This window comes from Haemorhous mexicanus, chromosome 1 (assembly GCF_027477595.1).
Source record: "Haemorhous mexicanus isolate bHaeMex1 chromosome 1, bHaeMex1.pri, whole genome shotgun sequence".
Taxonomy (NCBI): Eukaryota; Metazoa; Chordata; class Aves; order Passeriformes; family Fringillidae; genus Haemorhous; species Haemorhous mexicanus.
This window is the reverse complement of record NC_082341.1, coordinates 132,179,335-132,199,257: the sequence shown is the minus strand read 5'-3', so window position 1 is coordinate 132,199,257 and position 19,923 is coordinate 132,179,335. Positions and strand designations below refer to the sequence as shown.

Sequence of the window (19,923 nt, the reverse complement as noted above, 5' to 3'; positions counted from 1 at the left end):
TTTCTTTCATGGAACTATAATTTTAACTTTACTATTAGATCTGTCATTTACAAAGGAGGTTTGTCATTGTGTTGTGGTTGCATTGAAACCACAATATCTTACTAAAGGTCTTTGCCACAAAATTCTTACTGCAAATTTGTCATTTATGTCCATTCATCTTCTTGCTCTGAGCTGATAATGTGGTGTATATACAACAAATTGAAATAAACAAACAGAACTGAAAAGCAGTCTTTTAATAGAAGCACTTTGCTGAGACTCATGGACATCAAAGTTATCTTTAGGAGGATGATCTGCAGTATGGTTTCCAGAAAGCATTGAATGCTGAAGAAAAATTACAGAATCATTATTGCTCAGTCTCTTAAACAAATTTCCTGTCAGGTAATGTTGTGCAAAAGATTCAGAAACAAGCAACAAGATAATCTGTTTTATTGAAGTAATAGCATGTCACATTTGCTTAAGCAATAGGAAGTGTGAGATCTTTGTTTTGTAAATGTGTGATAGGAGCCTTTTTATCTTCAGTATTATTGGTAGAGAAGAAGGGCCTTTCATGTGACTAGATAAGCATTTTCTCTTCAGCAAAAGTGTTAGGTGCAATGGAAAGGCAATGTATTTGTCCCAAACATGAAGCTCCCTGTTCAATTTTGTTGTCCTTTCTGATAGGACTCATTTCTCCCTTATATGTTTTCTTTTTATATAATCTATTTTACCAGATAAATCTTATTAGCAATGCTACCCAGGCTTTCACTTTCGTTAGCATATCTAAAAAACATCTACAAATAGCTTTACATAAATTCATTTAAAATTATTGAGCTAACTTCACAATCCAATGGACAGGAAATATTTTTCCCATAAACAGCTAAAGATTTTTGCAGCCTAGGGCTGTCAGCCCATTCCATTTGAATAGATGGTATATGGTAAAACACTGGGAGGTCCTGAACCATCAGTCTTTTATGACTAAAACTCAAAGGTTGAGGAAGAACCTAATTTTCCAACTTGACATTAAACAGGATATTAAAATACCTACTTCAATCTCATGTCATCCACCTCAAGAGCAATAGAACATATTCTCATTTTTTTTAGACATAAATCAATAAACTGAGAATCCTGTTCCAACAATAAAAAAATTTCCTGTCTAGGCAAGCCTGTGTTCCTGGATAAATATATTCACCACCATTAATACTCACTCTTATCTGGTCTGATTGAAAACAAATTAAGTTTTCTTCAAAAATGTTTACTGCTTACTGCCTAATACCACATATTTACTATAAAGTGTGTATGCTTGCTAGTGTGCTGACTGCATTTATGTTCCAAAATTAAAATTCCTTTCATGATCATTCCAATGAGGAAATATGATAAAATTCTCTCAGAGAAAAATGACCACTGACAGAAGACTTCCGGATTTCATGTATACAGTCTGACTCCCCAGATGAAGTCACTGCAATCCTAAAAGCAATGTGCTAGGAAGGGAAGTAAGAGGTCACCTTTGTTGAGGTTAATTTCTTTAGGGTCCTTCAGTTTCCCTTTTCTCCTCAGGCTGCCTGGGAACACAACGAGGCGTGCCTTGGGTTAGCGTGCTAAGCAATGGAATTTGCCTAAGTACAGGGATTTTTACTTTGTAGAAAGAGTGTCTTTGAATGCCTAACTTAGTGATCCTTAAGTGTTTTGTTCATAAATTAATTTGCTAGTGAAGATTTTTGTCTGCTAAAGGATTTCTATTAACTGTTTGGGATTTTTTGAGGGGGTAGCAGGGGTGATTTATAGAGAGGACTATTAAAGGGTCAGAAAAGAAGAAGAGTTAGAAAAGTCAACTTTGTAGAATTCTGGGGTGTGGGACAAGCTATAAGGAAAAGCTCAGCATGTCTGAATATAGCAGAAAAAAGGCAGGAGCTAGTTCTTAGGAGGTGTAAAAAGAAATAGGGACTGAACACAGGGAAATCATCCAGCAGAGGAGGAAACCAAGCTGGAGGTTCTGTGATGTGTCACAACAAAAACAACCCAAACCTCTTTTCCCTTGCTCCTTAATGACAGTGCAAGGGAAGAAAGGGAGGGCATGAGTGATGGGCTGGGAGCCAAGTACAGAAAGGTGGAGAACAGGGGATTGATGACAGTACTGTACCAGGTGGAAACAATTAAAGAAGAATTATGACCTTCATTGGAAGAATTATTGCTGGATCGCTCCCAGATGAGCTAAATGAATACAGTTGGAGGCTAATCAAATTAAAACCTTTTCTTTCTTTGTCCAGAGGTCTGTAATTATTGTGTAGTGGCAGATTTTACTGCCCCCTGAACGGACCGTATGCCACGTACTGATTTCAAATTGAAAAAAGCCAGGTTTTTTTTCTCATGGGCAAGTCTAAAACTCAAGAGCTCAATTTGTTTAAATAATCCTTGGAATTGCTTGGGAACTTAGCCACAGAGTTGAAGAATTTGAGCACTTTTGAATAATTAAATTCTAATTTAAGCATAAAACTGAAGCATGAAATCTGACACATTGAGATACACTGTTGATTTTCCTAGTAGATGACAAACATTATTAATTTCAAGATTTTTTCTCTTGCCTGTTGAGCTATTAGGTATACTTAAAAGCATCAGAATATTAGAAACAATTTCTATATTCAGACAAATTAATGAACATTGTCTTTGGTTTCAAGACTATCTGGCATTCTCAAATGGATATAGCCAGGGTAAAACTGAATATCACTAAATTTAAGGAGAAAATGCAATTTACAGTTATCCATCCCTTTTTATTGTTTTGCCATCACTTTGGCAAAGTAACAATCCTAGAAACACTTGATAAAAATTCTAGGGTATAGAGATGAAAAACAGGGAAACTCTTCTTGATCTAACATAAATATTAAACACAAAAGTTAAGCAATCAACTTACTAAAGATTCTCCAATGATCACCAAAAAAATTATAATTTTACAGATCAGATTTTTTTTTTTTTGTAGGAATTCCTGAATTTTAAAGAAAAAGTAATTGTTTTACACCAAATATACCTGTATCAATATCACTGACATATAAATGTATTGTCCCAAGTGGATTTCTTCCAGAATTCTTTAAATTAGATGCCCTTTAAATGTCCCTGGCAGCTGTAAGGTTTGGGGACACAGTATGCTGTGCAATGAAAATGTTTGTTAAAATCAATACAATGTAACTATTGGTTTCAGTTGCCACCAACTGATAAATACTGCTGTTATTTGATTCATGCGTGAACTGGTAAAAGGAACTATCAGGGCAGAATAATTTCTATGCCCAAATTCATGTGCGCCAAGTTTTTATCTTTGGATAGCTTCTTAGCTTCTGTATTTATACTCAGTACAATTACTGTTTTGCTGTCACACTCATTTCCAATCTTTTCTTCTTCTGTTTAGTTAGAAGTCCCCTGGGACACAGAAAAATGGCTGAAAATGGTGAAAAAGAAAGGCCTCCCTTTTCTGGGCAAGTTATGCAAAGTGGTATGACAATGTCTGCCTTTAATGAAAATCCTCTCTGCCATTGTGTGTAGCAATATGTGGTATCCAACAATATTGTCCTATTAACATCTCCTGAGAGTACCTCCAGGGCTAGTGCATCATGAAAAGAAACCCCATTGTCTAAGGTCTGCAGAAAAAATCCATTAGTGAAGAAGTTTGCAGCATATACTTCAACTTTTTTCCTGTGTCCTGTACAATTCACACTTTGTTCTATGGCAAGAAAATTACCTGTAGCTCTTCTTCATCAGTGTGACTGCTGGCAATATCCTTTTCCTTTACGTTCTTTTCAGTCTCACAGATTTTAAAACATCCTGCTTTTTTGAGCAAGTTGCATCTTAAAAAGTGAGGATATGTCGAATTTGTCCTTCATAAACATCAAATTAGAGGGACAAGTTACTGTCTTTTTTTTATGTGACACGTGTTTTTGTTTCACAGAAGAACATTTCACAGAGGTTGCACTGGTCCTTTGTTTAATGCTAAATCCCTAGGAAACAAATGAATGCATCCTATGTAATCTCTAATGGTTTTAGTATTGGTGTTGGAATAGTTAACTCCTTGGAGAACAGCATTTTTTAACTACTTTCATATTCTGTGGTGTATGTTGACATGTAATTTAAGTATTAGATAAAGAATTTTGTCCAGCAGACAAATAGCATTTACAGCTCAGAGAAATGTCTTAACACTGCCAATGGTAGAATATGGAACCAGTTTGAGGAAGGCCTTAATGGGTTGTAGTAAGTTCTCCACAACTTGAAGAAATTCGTTTTCTGACTCTTGATCTGCTAAGAACCATTGTAAAAACATTTATGACATGCCAAACAAGCCAAGGCAATTAGGCTGTAATTACTCCTTGGCATTAGTTTAGACTGTGATTGCTTTCATACGTAACAGTATAGATTCCATTTAATATCCCTCTTAGTCTGTGTATTTATATAGAGTATGCCATTAAACACAAAAGGAAAAAAAAAATCTGTTTCCTGATATGTGGTAAAAACACGAGAAACTTTTAAAGCATTTTAACATTGGCTATTTAATCTAATTAAAAATCTGTGAGATGGAGGGAAAATACTACTAATAGAAGCAGAGGCAAAGAAATAGCTATAGTATGAGACCTGATTTCACTGTATTTGAAAGCAGACTTTTTTCAGAGCTCTTGTGGTCTGTTTGTGTAGCTGGTTTTTGTCGTGTCATGCTGTGGGTGTCTGAGCTGTCAACTGCTGCCTGGGAAAGTTCAGCAGAGGATCCTGAGGAAGTAGACACTTTGTGATCTGAGAGGGGAAACCACTTAACATCTTAGCTGTAAAAGACTTGGAACAGTAGTTCAGAACTAGCTATGTCTGCAGAGAGCAGACGCCTTTTACCCTATTTTTTTGTATCATGTTAGGAAGAGCAGTTTGATGGAGTTTGCCAATTTTGAACTAATCAGGGAAGGAGAGCTGCTTTAATTCAGGTAATTCAGTTTATATGTTGAAAATGAAGAGAAAAGCAGCAAAAACTCAGTGAGGATTTCAATACCAAGCTAACTGGAAATGTACAGCATGGCTGTTTTATGAAACAAAACCAAATTGTAGGATGTCATGAGGATACAAGCAGGGACATGCTGGGATGCTAAAAAGTCATAGCTTGTCTGTTTTTGATAATTGAATACTTTCACTGAAAGATGTAAAAATATTCTCCAAATGTTACCTCAGCCTTTCAATCTGCTTCAAAGCTAGGAAAGTTTTCTAGCTAACACATTTCACAGGCTTAAAATGGGAAGTACAATCTGTTCCTTACAGTGTGGAAAGTGGGTAGTATATTCCATCCAGCTGCAGAGCAATTTAGACAAGAATGTAATCACCTGGGTGATAATTGTACCAATATAGTTCTGTTTGAAATCCTTCTGCCATCTCTCTTTTTAAGAAGTTGTCTTGAACTTTATTACACAATTTGAAAGATGGCAGCCTAGTCATGGGAATTCTTATTATCTAGCACCTACACGCATATCTGTATATGTAAATGTAAATTTTATATATAGAAAGTTCTAAAAAAATCCTAACTCTATTTTAAGGGCTTTATTTACAAAGATATCAACATAAAAGATATACATCTTATTGAAACTTACAAGCAACTTGAACTGATTAATAGTCTGTACTATCTGCCTAGTAAAATTCCCATTAGTCATGTAGTAGCCCATTAAGAAGTATAACCTTACCAGGATGTATGACTCAGTATCTTCCACAGGGCTTTAGATTTGTCAGGAGAGGGAGTACTGTTTTTTTCCAAAAGGCTATGTTTTCATTGGCAAACAGTGTGGTGTAAAAGGATTTAATCAGTAGTAGAGCAGATGGTACTGAGTTCCTCTCATGTCCATCATATGTGCTTTGCTTTTAATTAGATACAGTTTGTCCTCTGAGGCCAAACAGTTGCACAATCCATGTGGTTCAGATTTTTCAGAAGAGTAGCTATCTCTTAGACACTGCTGTCTTTGACTGTGGGCCCCATGAGAGTGCACCACACCAGTGCTTCATCTAATGGTGGGCATTACCATCTTGTTAAAATGTAATTGCCAACACTATCTTGACCCATATAAACCCTCACATGCAAACTATATTATTATTTCTTCTCATACAACTTTTTGCATGACACAGTTGTACATGTTGCTTGTCTACCTCCATATTACAACTTTACATTGCAATGCAGCTGAGGAAGATGAAGTACATGTGACAGCTGTGCTGAAGCATTGCCTTGAACTTGAAAGCTAATATTCAGAATTTTATTTTCCCTCAAAGAAAAACAAGACAGGTGATTTGTTTAATTTCAATTTAAACATGAGGAAAAATAATTGTCCCTTCTGCAACTTTTTGTAGCAACAAAAATATGAGTACTAAAAAGTCATAACCTGCCAAAATGTTTCTGTCACTTTTTTTCCCACTTAACTCCAGAGGAAGTTTCAAGTATTTCTGCATACTCCCCTAAAACCCCTAGAGGTCCTTTCCAACCTCAGCCATTCTGTGATTCTGGGAGTGTGCTAAAATGTGACTGTTTCACCCACTCTTTTCCCAGTAGGATTTGCTCCATCTCCTTTGGAATATGACTGTAGAGGCAATAGAGGCAATAGCTAGTGAGATTGGGTCAGAAGACTGTTCTGTGACTTCTTCATTCCAGCTCAGAAAAACAGACCGGGCAGAGGGGATTGGGGTGTGTGGCACCTGCTCACAAACGCCAACAAGAGAAGTGCAGAGGAAGGAATGTTCACCCTTTCTGTCTGATTGAGACAGATGCTCTGCTGCCTCCTTCCCCTGGATCAGCTTTTAGAGGAAATCACCCTCCTTCCTAGGGTCATGCTCTGAGCTAAAATACTTTATTCAGAGGCTGACTTGGTCCTGTCTCTTTGAAACTCTCACCATCTCATGATGAGCCATTAATATCCACAAGGTGCGCTCGCTAACCCAGAGAGTCCTCACAGATAAGAAGGAGCACTTCAGACTCTTCAAGGGTTCTCACAGAGTTGGACAGTCTGAGTTTAACAGGAATACTGGAGTGAATTGTGTGAATTATTATACAAAGGGGTTGCAGGCTTTGGGACAGTGTTTAAAAATTGTGGGCAGTTAAATGACAAATTCAGATTTCTGATTTAGTTTTAATCTAATAAATACTGGAGATGTAATACTAAATATTTGCAAACCATTGGCTACAATTCAAAGAATTAGTCATTCTTTAGAAGCATTTTCTAAAATAGAGTGGAACTGGGGGAATCTAAAGCTCTCTGGTACTGCTTTCTGCAAAAGGATAGAGGGGGTCAAACTTTTATGTATTCTTAGGAAAGTACTTGTAAGTTGAATAAAAAATAGGATTGCTGCTTTTTCTCACTCCAAAAAAATAATCCTCCAACAAACGATAGTGTGCTTATATGGTATTACTTGTGCATTTAGAAATGCTATTTTTATTAGTTGTTGAAAATAACAGTTCCTTTTTTCCTGCCCATATGACAAGAGTTTGTTCTAAAATCTACTTGATCATTAAAAATTGTGGTTTCAATCACAAGTTTTACATACTACCAAATGTAAGGAATACTGAACAATTACGGTTCTGCATAAAACTATTAAATAAGAGAAGGACATTACACATACAGATAAGCAAATGCACTTGAAAAGACTAATCTGTCTTGTGCATAACTCAACAATAGACAGAGAATCTCAGTGGGGAAAATAAATGCCCTTAATGGACATTCACATTTGAGAAAGAACTAATGATGTCAAATAAAGTGGAAAGATGTAATCCTGGTGATTTTTCTGCTCACAATTACAATATTTGTTTCCTAAAGTCAGAGAATCCTGTGATCCTATTATGTTTTCACTTGTTATTTTAATACAGTAAACATGAATAAAGAAAAATTTTAACTGAATTCTAGTATAGAAGGCATTTATTTTTGTAGAAGTTGCCTTTTTTCAGAGACTTACTGGTTGGGTGTACTGATTAAAAATACTTCATTCGCAAGAGAATAGAAAAAAACGTTATTGACAAAAAATAATTGCATAAACTTGCAGCAAGGAATAGCCTAAAATTACATGGAGGCATATCTTCAATTTTGTGCCACCAGCAAGTGTTATCTTGTAATATTAACAATACATTTTAACTGAGGCTACATCCTAATGGAAGCAAAGGGAGTAATTGCAGAAACACTTCAAGCACAAGGCTTAATTAAAATTTCTTGTTGTATAAAATTGTGGCCTTTCAACTAATTTAGGTAAATGTTTTGGAAAACAATTTGAATAACTTGTAATTTAAGCTTTTTCAAGCAGTGGTATTATCTGCTTATACTTTCTTGATCTTCGTTTACATCCAAAGCTTTCTATTCTACCAGTATTTGTATATTTATAATTTCTTTGATTCTTTTTTTTTTGTCCTTTTCAAGGGTTTGAAGGTCCACAATGTAAAATTTTGGCAGGGTTTTAAATGCAGGCAAACTAATATCATTTGTTCCTCTGAATTAGCCATTTCCTATGCAAAATGCTGCACTACTACACAGTTGAGATCTTAAGTAATGTAAAACACACATATGTTTATTTTTTCAACAACTTAGTGAAACATTATTCACACTCTTGACCATCTATTGAAAAATATCAAAAATTTATAACATATATTTACCTAAATGCAGCATTTTGTTCTTTTTTATAAGCTATAGCTTGAATATTTTCAAGTGTTGCTTTCCTTGCCTATTGATCAAAACTTGGCCCACTTTAAAGTAATGGTAAAAAACCCCAGTGACTACAACAGACTGATGATTTCACTTGGTTTTAATTACCTTTGATATAATGAGGGACTATCTATTATGAGTATTACATATTAGGGAAAATAACAAAAGAAACAACAGATAAGCTTGTAATACTAAGTGTATGAAATAAAAAACTGTTTTTCTATACAAAATCAAATTTAATTATGCTACATTTCCAGTCAATACATCAAAATTACACAGAGGCCATTTTAATTCATGACTTGACATATCTGTCTAATGAAAATATCTTTACCAAGGAGAATAGGCTGTATTAGGTCAAAGGTTATACTTAATAATGGCAGAGTTCAATCCTTTCCCATTCTCTGTAAGACTGCACCACCATTTCTCTTCAGTCATGTCATGATGTAGACTTTGATTTTGTGTTGGAGTGATTTCTGGCCAGCCCTTTATAATAGCCACAGTCATTTGCTGCTTGAAATTTTACATTCCCAGTTTACCTATAATCAAATGTGGTTTATGGCATTACATATTCACTGTTAAAAATTCCTTCACTTTCTACAACATCTAATACCTGTATCTGAGTGACAGAGGAAGTGAGCAAAGACAATTGAATATCTATAATTTTCATATTTGTTTTGTGATGACAGATGTTATTGTTGGCTGTGGTGTTCTGGGTGTTTCACTCTCAATGGCCTGTTTTGCTCATTGGCCACTGGCGTCAGCCTCAAAGCTGAGACACTCTAGAAATGATCACTGATCACCCACTGATTAGTGTGGGATCTTCTACAGGCATTTTTCCAATCCTGCCATGTCCACCTAGGAGAACATTTACTTAGCCTTGCCCAATACCTTTTGGAGTTGGATTTGGTACCTGGATTTCTTTTTTGTTGTCAGCACAATATCAAAGAACACAAGCATTAAAATGAGAACAAAATAAAAAAAAAGTATGAACTAGCCTCTTATCTTGCAGTGGCTTGAATGCAAAATAACCCTCATGCACTCACCTACAGGACACGGAGCACATTTCTCAAAGGGTAGAAAGGACCTTAGCACAGGAGCTACCAGGGCTCATTGACAGAGCTTTAAACTAGATTGGAAGGGCAAAAGGGACAAAACCAGTGATAAGCAATTGATGGTGATAAATAGTGGGATGGCATGCCAAAACTTGACAAACTGAGTGCTAGTGAGAATCCTTGGGGCTGAAGCTGTCCAGAAATGTGAGGGCTAATAAAAAGAGACTATAGTAAATGGGGTTACATCAGGCTGGTGGCCAGTCACTGGTGAGGTTCACATGACTACATCTTAAGGCCAGTTCTCAGAACTTGAAGGGATGCTAAGTTTGCCAATGACACTGTATTGGGAGGAGCTGATTACTCCATTGAGGCCTGAGAAGCCTGCAGATATGTCAACAAATTAGACGGTTGGGCAATCACCAACCATATGAAGTTCAGCAAGGGAAAGGGCTGGATTCTGCACCTGGGACAGGGCAAACCAGGATGTACAGACAGATTTGGGAACAAGATATTGGAGAGACTGCCATGGAAGGAGTCTTGAGGATCCTAGTTGATGGAAAGCTGAATCTGAGTCAGTAGTGCCCTGACAGCCAGGAGGGACAACCCTGTCCTGGGGTGCACCAGGCACAGCACCACGAGCCGGGCAAGGGAGGGAATTGTCCCACTCTGCTCTGCACTGGAGCACCTTCTGTGTCTACTTGTTATAGGCATGCATATGTAGACTGAGGTAATATGACCCTGAAATGAGTAGTGTAGCTCCTCTTCCATTTCCCCTTCAAACAGTGTATTAAAGAGCGAGATATCATCTTGAGAACCTCATCCAGTATCTTGTTTATGTATGAACTGTCCTAAACTACTGCAATCAGGAGGAAATATTTTAATTACTCCCCCTTGCTTCCACCTGTGGTTCTGACATGACTCATCAGTGCACTCCAAATTCTTCTGGTTTCCTCAGAGAATTCATGCAATGCGCAGTGCGGAGAAGGCCGAGATACAGGATAAGTGGCAGCATGAGCACATACTGCATCTGCATGTAGGATCACATTTAATTACATAAATGTGCAAAAACATGAAATTTGGTTTCATGAATTGTGAAGATTCAAGGAAGGGACATGATTATTTTAGATCTCTAGAGACATAATAAATGTCAATATAAGGGTTAGCGACACAGCTGATTTCATGTGTTGTATTTTTACTGCACGTTTCATTTATTCATTAAATGTTTTATTTTTTCCCCCTTCCTTATAAATGTTTTCCTGTTATTAGTTATAGAATCGTAGTATCAGAATGGTTTGGGTTAGAAGGAACCTTCAAAGATCATCTATTCCAACTTCCCTGCCATGGGCTGGAACATTTATTTGCATATGGAAATAAACATGTCTGCATATGAATATGAATTATGGATGTGACAGAAATATGAAAATACAGGTGATATAGTGATAAATAATAATAACAGTTCTTTTTAGTAAAAAGGTTACTGCCTAAAGGAAATTAAATCTTTCATTAAATCTAGAAAAAATTGTTTTGTTTACTAATTTCTGTTGTCCTACAGTATTAATGATAGACTTCTTGGTTGATTTTGGATAATCCTGATAGACATAGTTTGTCACTGCCTCATCTTCAAAAGCTTTTGGCCAACAAGAGTGAATGATAATGACTTCTATTTTATTTCCATGTGAAAAGAGTCTTAGAAGCATCCTTTAACTGAAAACTATGCCAAGAGATCTCACAGATATGCTGTAGATCACAAGTCACAATCTTATTCATGTAGGTGCACATTAGTTTTTTACCAGGTGAATCCTTCTCTATTCTATGAGGAATTTTCTAATCTTCATGCTTTGCCAGGAATATCTATCTGGATTAATGAAACTAGAAATTAGTATTTATGGTTTTGGTTAATTCATAATTTCTCCATTTGAATTTTGTCAGTGTTTTTGCTGTCTGCCTCTGGAAATTTTTGGTGAAAAAGGTCATACCCTCTCTTGTGTTATCTCTAACTTTTGTTTGTCAGGGCAGCCATTCCCTGTTCATTTAATACCCCATATATCTTGTGGGTAAAAAATAGGAAAGATAGTTGGATTTGCTCTAATGTGACCTTTTTGTTTATCAGACAGTGCTTGAGTCATTACAGAGAGCCTGATAACTCAGACATATTTGTTATAGTTTTTAAAATAATCTGCTCACCTCTGGCAGACAGTGAAGCATCATATTGTAAGTGATGGAGTAATAAGGGTGGACAAGTAGAAAAAAAAACCCAAATTATTCTGATTTCATTGCAGGCGTTGGTCAGTGTTGTTTGGAGAAAGAGAAGTCTGTCCTGAAACATTTTCCCAGTTTTATATGTGAAGTTAGAAGAAATATATGCACACAAACCCCACTATTCTTTATTCTCTTTTCTTGGACCAGGATGGATAGCAAAAATAAAATATTAACAACTCTGGAAAAAAACCCTTAATTTTCTATAGGATCCTAGGTGGTACACTTGGTCTTCTCCAGGAAGGAAATCTCTGTTTCTGTGCTATTATTGGTAAGGCAATATAGTTTTGTGATAGGAAATACTGTGTGGCTGGGAAAAGAGTCTTGAAAATGCTTTTATGCTCATATTCTCTCTATTCCTAGAAAATTTCACATGTTTTGAACTCTTTTTGACTGATTCATTAAAGAGAAAAAGGTAGTCCACAGTTATTGATCTTTTTTCAATGAAATGGTAAAAGAGGTTGCAAAAGGATAGAAGTGAAGAGTATGACATATAATATCAAAGATTGTTTGGGTGATGGAGAGAGTTGTACAATTAGTGTTACTGAGCTTTCAGATAGATTAGAGGCTCATATGTTTGTCAGATTTAAGCTATCAAACTGTCATAGAAAATAATGGGTTATCTAGTTTCCCCAAAGAGGGCATCAAACGAAGAAAGTGTTATTGGAAGAGAAATATCAATAAGTAGGTGTTGGTCAATGCAAAAGGAGATTTGACTCATTCAGATGATGTTCATCACAAGTCCCATGATATTTCAAAGAACCCCGATCATGTGTTAACATAACCTATATAAATGCAGGCCTTTGAGAAGCCAATCTACATTCCAAATTGGTATTTTCCAGTATTATTTATAAAGAGAAAAGGATAGCTACTACAAAGCACATATCTTCACCTCATATCATAATGCAACTACATTTTCACGCCTTTTCATTGTTTATTCCCTTCTATATACTTGCCTGATTTTAAAGATGATATATCAAAGATGCCATGTTTGTATCATATGACATAGATGAAATTATGATTTTTTTTTTTTACATTTGACTCATCTTTGTTAGAATATTTACAGATTCTAACCGAGAAAATTGGTTTTTTTTTTTTTAGTAATAAAAAATGGCCAATTTTCTTATCTTTCCATGGTGCAGAACACACCACTGCTCCATGAATTCATGGAACTCATTGTTTTTATGTTAACTCCCTGTGGGGAAGGGCAACAGAACTGGGTTCAAGAAAATTTACAGATGGTTCTGTTGTCTCAAAGTGCAATCACTACTGAGGAAATAAACACTTAACTGATCTGTAAAGGCCTAATGTTCATTGTGTGGATGAAAGGTTTTGTGCAGTACTTCATGGGCTTGTGCTGATACCTACAGAGCATTAAGGGGAATTTGAATATTCTAGAGATTCCTGGCTGCAAGCCTAGATTTGGTGTCGTTACAGGTCTTTATTTTGCTTCTTTTACATCCGTCTATTTGTTTCTTCATATTGGATCATAACCATGTGGCAATGGGAACATTTTATAATGTCTCAGTCAGTTTCATTATTTGGGCAAAATCAGAATGAATTAAAATGCTCAGTTCAGTTAGGAATAAAAAAACCCATCCAAAATGGATGTTGTTTGGGGTTTTTTGTTTGGTTTTTTTTTTTTTTTTTTGGTTGTTATTTAAAAAAAAAATTAGCATGTTCAGTTGGTAAAGATAAAATATTAATTACCAGAGTTGTCACCATTTATATATATGTTGTGGGACAGATCAGAAAAAGAAATATCATCTCCAGCTGCATCATAGTACAAGGTCTGTTACTGTCATACTTTTAATCTGAAGAGATACAGTGGACAGATTCTCATGTGGAAGATTTTCCAGGAGGCACCAAGTTCTCTTTGAAAATATCTGATGGAGATATAGTACATGGTCACCACCCATAGAAAGCCCAAATCAACCCATGGTGTTAGAAGTCTCTAAATTTGCTGAGTTTCATGTACAATGTGAGATCTAGTGTTACCCAGCCACTGGTGTTAACCAAAAACTCCATAGCATGTTTTGTATGGATTCTGCAGAACAAATTTTCCTTGAGCTGAAAGTGTTTTATAAATTCTAACAGCTTTTGATTACTTCAGGATATTTTTGAAAGGTTAATGTATACAAAGGAAAGAAATGCTAAAATGCCATTGGTGCTATCTGCACAGGAAAAATAGAGAGGACAGAATGGATATACATCAAAAAATTGATTAAAAGTTCACATACAATTTCATAGTGAAGAAATTATTAAAAATATTTGAAAAAGACTGAAAGAATTAAAATACAGGCTATAATCAAAGAACAATTTACTTATTAAAACAGCTGTAAAATATGAGGCTACAGTATTAAAAAATTAAATATTAAACAAACTTACATCAATCTATTCTTAAATTATTTACTTCCAAACATCAAATACTAACAGCAGTTTTAAGAGATGTTTATTTTAAAATTAATTTTTTTTTCTATATGCAGTAATATAAATTTGTTAATTGGAAATGTAGAGGATATATTTTTTTAATAAACAGATTTCATCTGCACTAGAAATTGGACTGGGCAACAGCAACCATATGACATTTGTAACATAGATAAAAGTAAGTTAGTACTGCAGTTATTTTCTGCACTGAGATGAACAGTGCAGAAAATAACTGCAGTACTAACTTACTTTCAATCAAGATATTTTCCAAATAAGAACTACAGCCTTGACTGTGGATGCCTCTGTAAGTAGGCTACATTCACTACCTTCATTGAGACACTTTCTCAGTTCACTCTGGATTATACCAAGACTGTTTATCAAAAAAATTATTAATATTGGACTTTGAGCATTTTTTTAAGCCTAGGGTCTATTTTTAAGAAATGCCTTTCTTTGTATGTCTTATACAGTCAATATTCAAGGAATCATACAAAGTGTTTGGATACACTAATAGTCAACCAAGTAGATGTCCAAACTAATTTTTGCACTGCAAATGACCAAATTGCATGTGGTACTTGGCTGAATATTTTGCTACATATTGTTTAGGAAGAGGTAATGTAAGTTCACAATATGTGTATTTTTAAAATATTTGTCTTGTAATACACATGATAATTAAGAAAAATACAACATATAACAACCAAAATAAGCTTCACAAATACATTAATGGCATGTTTTGGTAGGCAGGGTGGTATTCAGTCAAAGGCTCGACTTAGATGATCTTAGAAATCTTTTCCAACCTTAATATTCCTATGATTCTACAGTTCTAAGAAAATTAATAGTTTTATCTTCTTTTTTATGTTTATGACGTTAGACAAAATAACTCTGCTTTAAGTAGCCAAGCAATGAATATTGTCTTTCAAATAAGAAAAATATAGCACAAAGGAGTGATTTGCAAAATCTAGTTTGAAAATGAATGGGTGGTCTTCAAAGCATGAGGAACCCCAGAATTCTTGTGTAGCTTGTTGTCAAATGTTCAGTATTTATATATTGGTAATAAAATGAAAATTTTCTCAGATCTGCTACTGATAATTAAATGATTTTGAATACAAAAAAGACCTCTGAATGAGGAGCAATGCTTTTCCCTTTTCTTAAATGTATTACCACAGAAGCAGGAGATTGGATGAGGAGCTCAGGCATTCCCTGCAGTATTCCAGCACAGAGGCAGAGGCATCCTGCTGCTCCCTCTGCCAGAGCTTGGGCACTGGCACCCTGAAAAAATTACCAGAGTGCACATTAGAGTAAGAGTAAAACAAGGAAAATTAGAGAGAAAGGAAGAAACTAAAAGACAAAATGAAGGAGGAGTAAGTAGCTCTGCATCCTGGATCCATCACTGTGCAGGACTAGAAGTGGAAATACTTGACTGCAGTTTATTGAAATCTCTACAAAAATTCAGGATAGGTTTCAGAGGGACTGCCAGTGTTTTGGCTAATTGACCGTACTTTATAATTTGATGTTGAGGGTAAAGGAGATATTTTTTCTCCAGCTTCGGTCACAGTTCCTCTTGCTACATCCTGTTGTTCTGGCGGTGCATAAACCAGATTTCAGATAAGCAAGACTGCACATTGCAATTTCCTTGTATATGTGGTCCATGAAGGAGATCTGTACAGCTGTTTACTGTTGAGGGAGCACAACTAGAGGTTTCTCCCGTGAAGAGAGTCAAAATGCATATGAAATGCAACCCTTTGAGTTCTTTCTGAAAAATTAATGGATTATTTTCATATTTTCCCTGACCTTTGAAGTCTAATTTCTGGGTTGCTTTAGCTTTTAAAATTTTTTTCTCTCTTTTTTCTTTTTTTTTTGCATAGCTATAGATTTCAGCATGAACAATGAAAAACAGTTTTGACATATCTAAAATGAGTGAAAGAGACTATTCAGGCCAATAGTTAAGACCCAGAATAAGATACCAAGAAGATAGGTTTTAACATAAGGCCGTTTTGGACCCCAAATAAATTACTTGACATCACTTTATTGTATCAGTAATACAGAGGAGGAGATAAGAAGAGATACCAGGAAAAAGTACTCTTTAGCAAAGATTTCCTACATAAAATCGTTACATAATATTTTCTCTTGAAAATGCATTTACACCAGTGAACCTCACATTAGCTGAAGACTTTAAAGATTACTTTAAATAAATCTCAGTTTAGCACTTCCCATATTCAACAATGGGAAACATTTGCCAGTTTTTCACTTGCTCCTATGCCGAGTCACAGCAGTTAATAATTTTGTTCATGGTGTTAGTTAGCTGTAACATTTTGGTAAGGAAAAGAATTAAGTTCATAACAAACAACTGTTTTAATTTGTCTACAGGAGTTCTCCAGTGTCTGATTAGGTACTAACAGTAAATAGCTAGTATTTCTATAATTGTTCTTAATAACTGGCATCAAAGAAATAAATTCCTTACTTGAGAAAGTAAGGAAGAAACAGAACATGTATTTGGTGATGTCTTTGCATATCTTTGTTTTGAATCCAATGATTTGGTCTCATTTCCAGTGAGGATATCAGCAGGAGGTTCAGGATCTCAGCATAGGAAGTGCTGAGATTTTTCTGAGTGGTGTTTAATGTCCTGGCTTCTCACTGTGGCTCTCAGACAACCTTTACACCCCGTTCTAACTGGGTAACCATGCTGTTATCCCAAACACATCAGCAAAGATGAAATGTTTCTATAAGTTCAAATAAATGATGCATTGTACATCCATCTGTTAATGAACAGATAAAAGTCCTTTGCAATTTTAAATTTTGTTTGTTCTTAATGTGAACCAGCTTCATAATGAGCTGAGCTGTGTGTGTATAAATAGTCTATTTAGTTAATTGTTTCCTAAAATGAGATAGATTGGTAGCATCTATTTAATGTCTGACTCTGGTCTCAATAGAGCCAATTGTTTTCTTCTATGGGATTAAATAGGAACTGAAGTAAGCCTAGTCTATAAGTTTCATTGCAAATTCTATACTGAGAAAAAAAAGCAAAACAGAAAAGAAAAGTAAATTCAGAATCCTTCTCATAGGTGAGTTGTGCTGATAATTTTTCTGCCCTCAAATCCCCTGAACTGTATCTTGTATTTTGTACTCCATTAAAATTATTTCCCAGAAAGTAGCTCAATTTTTTTTTTCCTCCCCTAATTTGTGCCATAATTTCCTTTGGCTTAAATGCTATAGATTCCAAATTCAGAATGTTGAAAATGGATGTTACTAAAGAAATAGTGGAATTCCCCAAATGAGTAGGCACAAAGGCTTTAATTCCACATGCCACAGGGCTGTTATTACTATCGTTGAGATTTCCTGATGAAATTCACAACCTGATGAAGTAGATGTGGAAAAGTGACTTTTGAGATTAGATCAAGACTTTTAAAAGGATACTCCAAATTTATTTTGGCTTACATACAATAACTATACTTTGCATTTCCCAAATTCAGTTTCTTAATATCCCTGAAAGATGTATAGTAGGGAAACTTTATTGTCTCCTTGATCATAGTCTTGAAAAATAGTTTCTTCAGCCTTTGTCCTTTGGTCAACTTCTCTGTATATAACCGGAACTCTTCCTTTTCTCTAAGAGATGAATTTAAAGTTGTAACATATCTTAGTATAATATTTGCCACTGGCTTATTTTCTTTTTTTTTTTTCTGCAATACTTAGATGAAAAAAAGTAGGATTCTCATTTGTCTGAGAGTGTCAGTCTTTTGCTGCTGTTTTGCTTAGCTCCTGGGTGTGTTTAATCTTCCTTTGACACTGTCTTGCTTTTGCACATGAGGAGAGTACGCTTGTGGGAGAACACAAGACCCAGTGTGATACCTTGATGTATTTTGCCAATAACATTAGGCTACACTATTGGTTGAAATTTAGTATTTGATTTGATTGACATTTATTTAGGGCAGAAGTATTATTCTTATTTGTTTTTTTTCTTTTTTCAATTAAATAGACCAAACAGTTATCCTGTGGAATCTAGAAATAGTAAAACTTCTCTCCCTATCGGTTGTAGCTATTAAATTTTGCATCTCACTCTATCCTGTTAGGGGAATACTCTTAACAGCACCATATACATACACTTAGACATCAAGCCAGGCAGAAATTCACAGAGATTTTTGCTGTACAGTGCAAGGATATTTCAAATATTACTGGGGGTTCACACACATTTTTATAATCATAATCAAAATAGTATAATTTACAGTTGCATTTTGGCCTTGCTTTGCACCTCTCTGTCTGTCTTAAATCTTTACCTGCCTTCAGTTCCAAGTAGTTAAAAAAGGTGCCAGTTCAAAGATCTCTGATTTTTTTCCTTCCTTATAGCTTGTTGTAGGTTTTTTGGAATGTCTGTCACATTGGGCAGTCTTTCTTTTTTTACTGGGCATTATTCGACCTTGAGTGAGTGTCACATGTTATTAGGGGACTGTAGATAGAGTTCATTAGGTAGAAAATAAAGGTAAACTCTAGACATTTTGTAGCAAATTAATGTTTTTACATTGACAATGGTTGTTGGTCAAGCAACATAAGAGAAAATGAGGTACTCTAGACAAGGTAGGTCCATTAATTTTATGCTAAAGGCTCTACTAGTTTGTATATTATGGATAAACCAAAATACCTGGAGATTTTTTTTTAAATTCTCATAGATCAGTTGTGTCCCTTAAGGAATCTGAAATACATTTAAGTTAGTAATTAATACTTAAATGGAAATTAATTATTCATAGGAGTATATATTTAAACATTCGTAGAATGAAACATAAAGAACAATTTAACACAATCATCACTAAAAACGTATATTCTAAGATTGGGAGGAGCCTGTACCTACCAACAAAGTATGAAAATTTTGCATTAAATGCCAGATTTTTTTTTTGCTCTAATACTCTCTTCCATTTAAAATTCTATAAGTTAACAAAGAAGTGTTTTTAAGAGGGAGCTATATGCTATGATCATACATGATATACTATATTTTAGTCCCTTTAAATGCATAGGAAAAAAATTCATGAAACATTTACTGACAGTGCAGAATGATTTATGCATGACCTTTGTATAGTTTGTTTTCTCTAAAAAGCTTTATTATCTTTTTTTCTCAGAAATATCCTATCTTCTAAATAAAATGTCAAAACATTCAATATGAGTGACTGCTACTGCTTCATGTGACTGTTACTCTTTATCCATCACAGTGTTTCTGAAACATCTTACAGTCTCTTCTCACTCAATGACCATTTTCTGGATTTTAGATATATTGCTCTATCTTAATTAAGTGTTGATTTTTGTTTGCTTCAGCTTTGCTTTTTGAACTGGGAATAATTGCCCAAGCTTAATTTATTTGGTATGTCTATAGTCATAATATTTAATGATCCATTATTATGCCAGATCTCAGCTGCAAAGGGGTGATCAATATTTTTGATACAATTGGGTATCTACAGATGCCAACAAAGAGGCATTTGCTAGCCTGCAAGGAAAGACACTAAAATCTATGCAATCATTTGTCAAGCTTTGCACTAGAGTGTGTCTGACAAGTC

General features: G+C 35.1%; 1 protein-coding gene across 1 annotated transcript in view; it reads left to right on the top strand.

The window, feature by feature from the left end:
- MMP16 (matrix metallopeptidase 16) overlaps positions 1-19,923 on the top strand; it is a 166,037-nt gene that overhangs the window by 122,894 nt on the left and 23,220 nt on the right. The gene's annotated exons all lie outside the window — the stretch shown is intronic.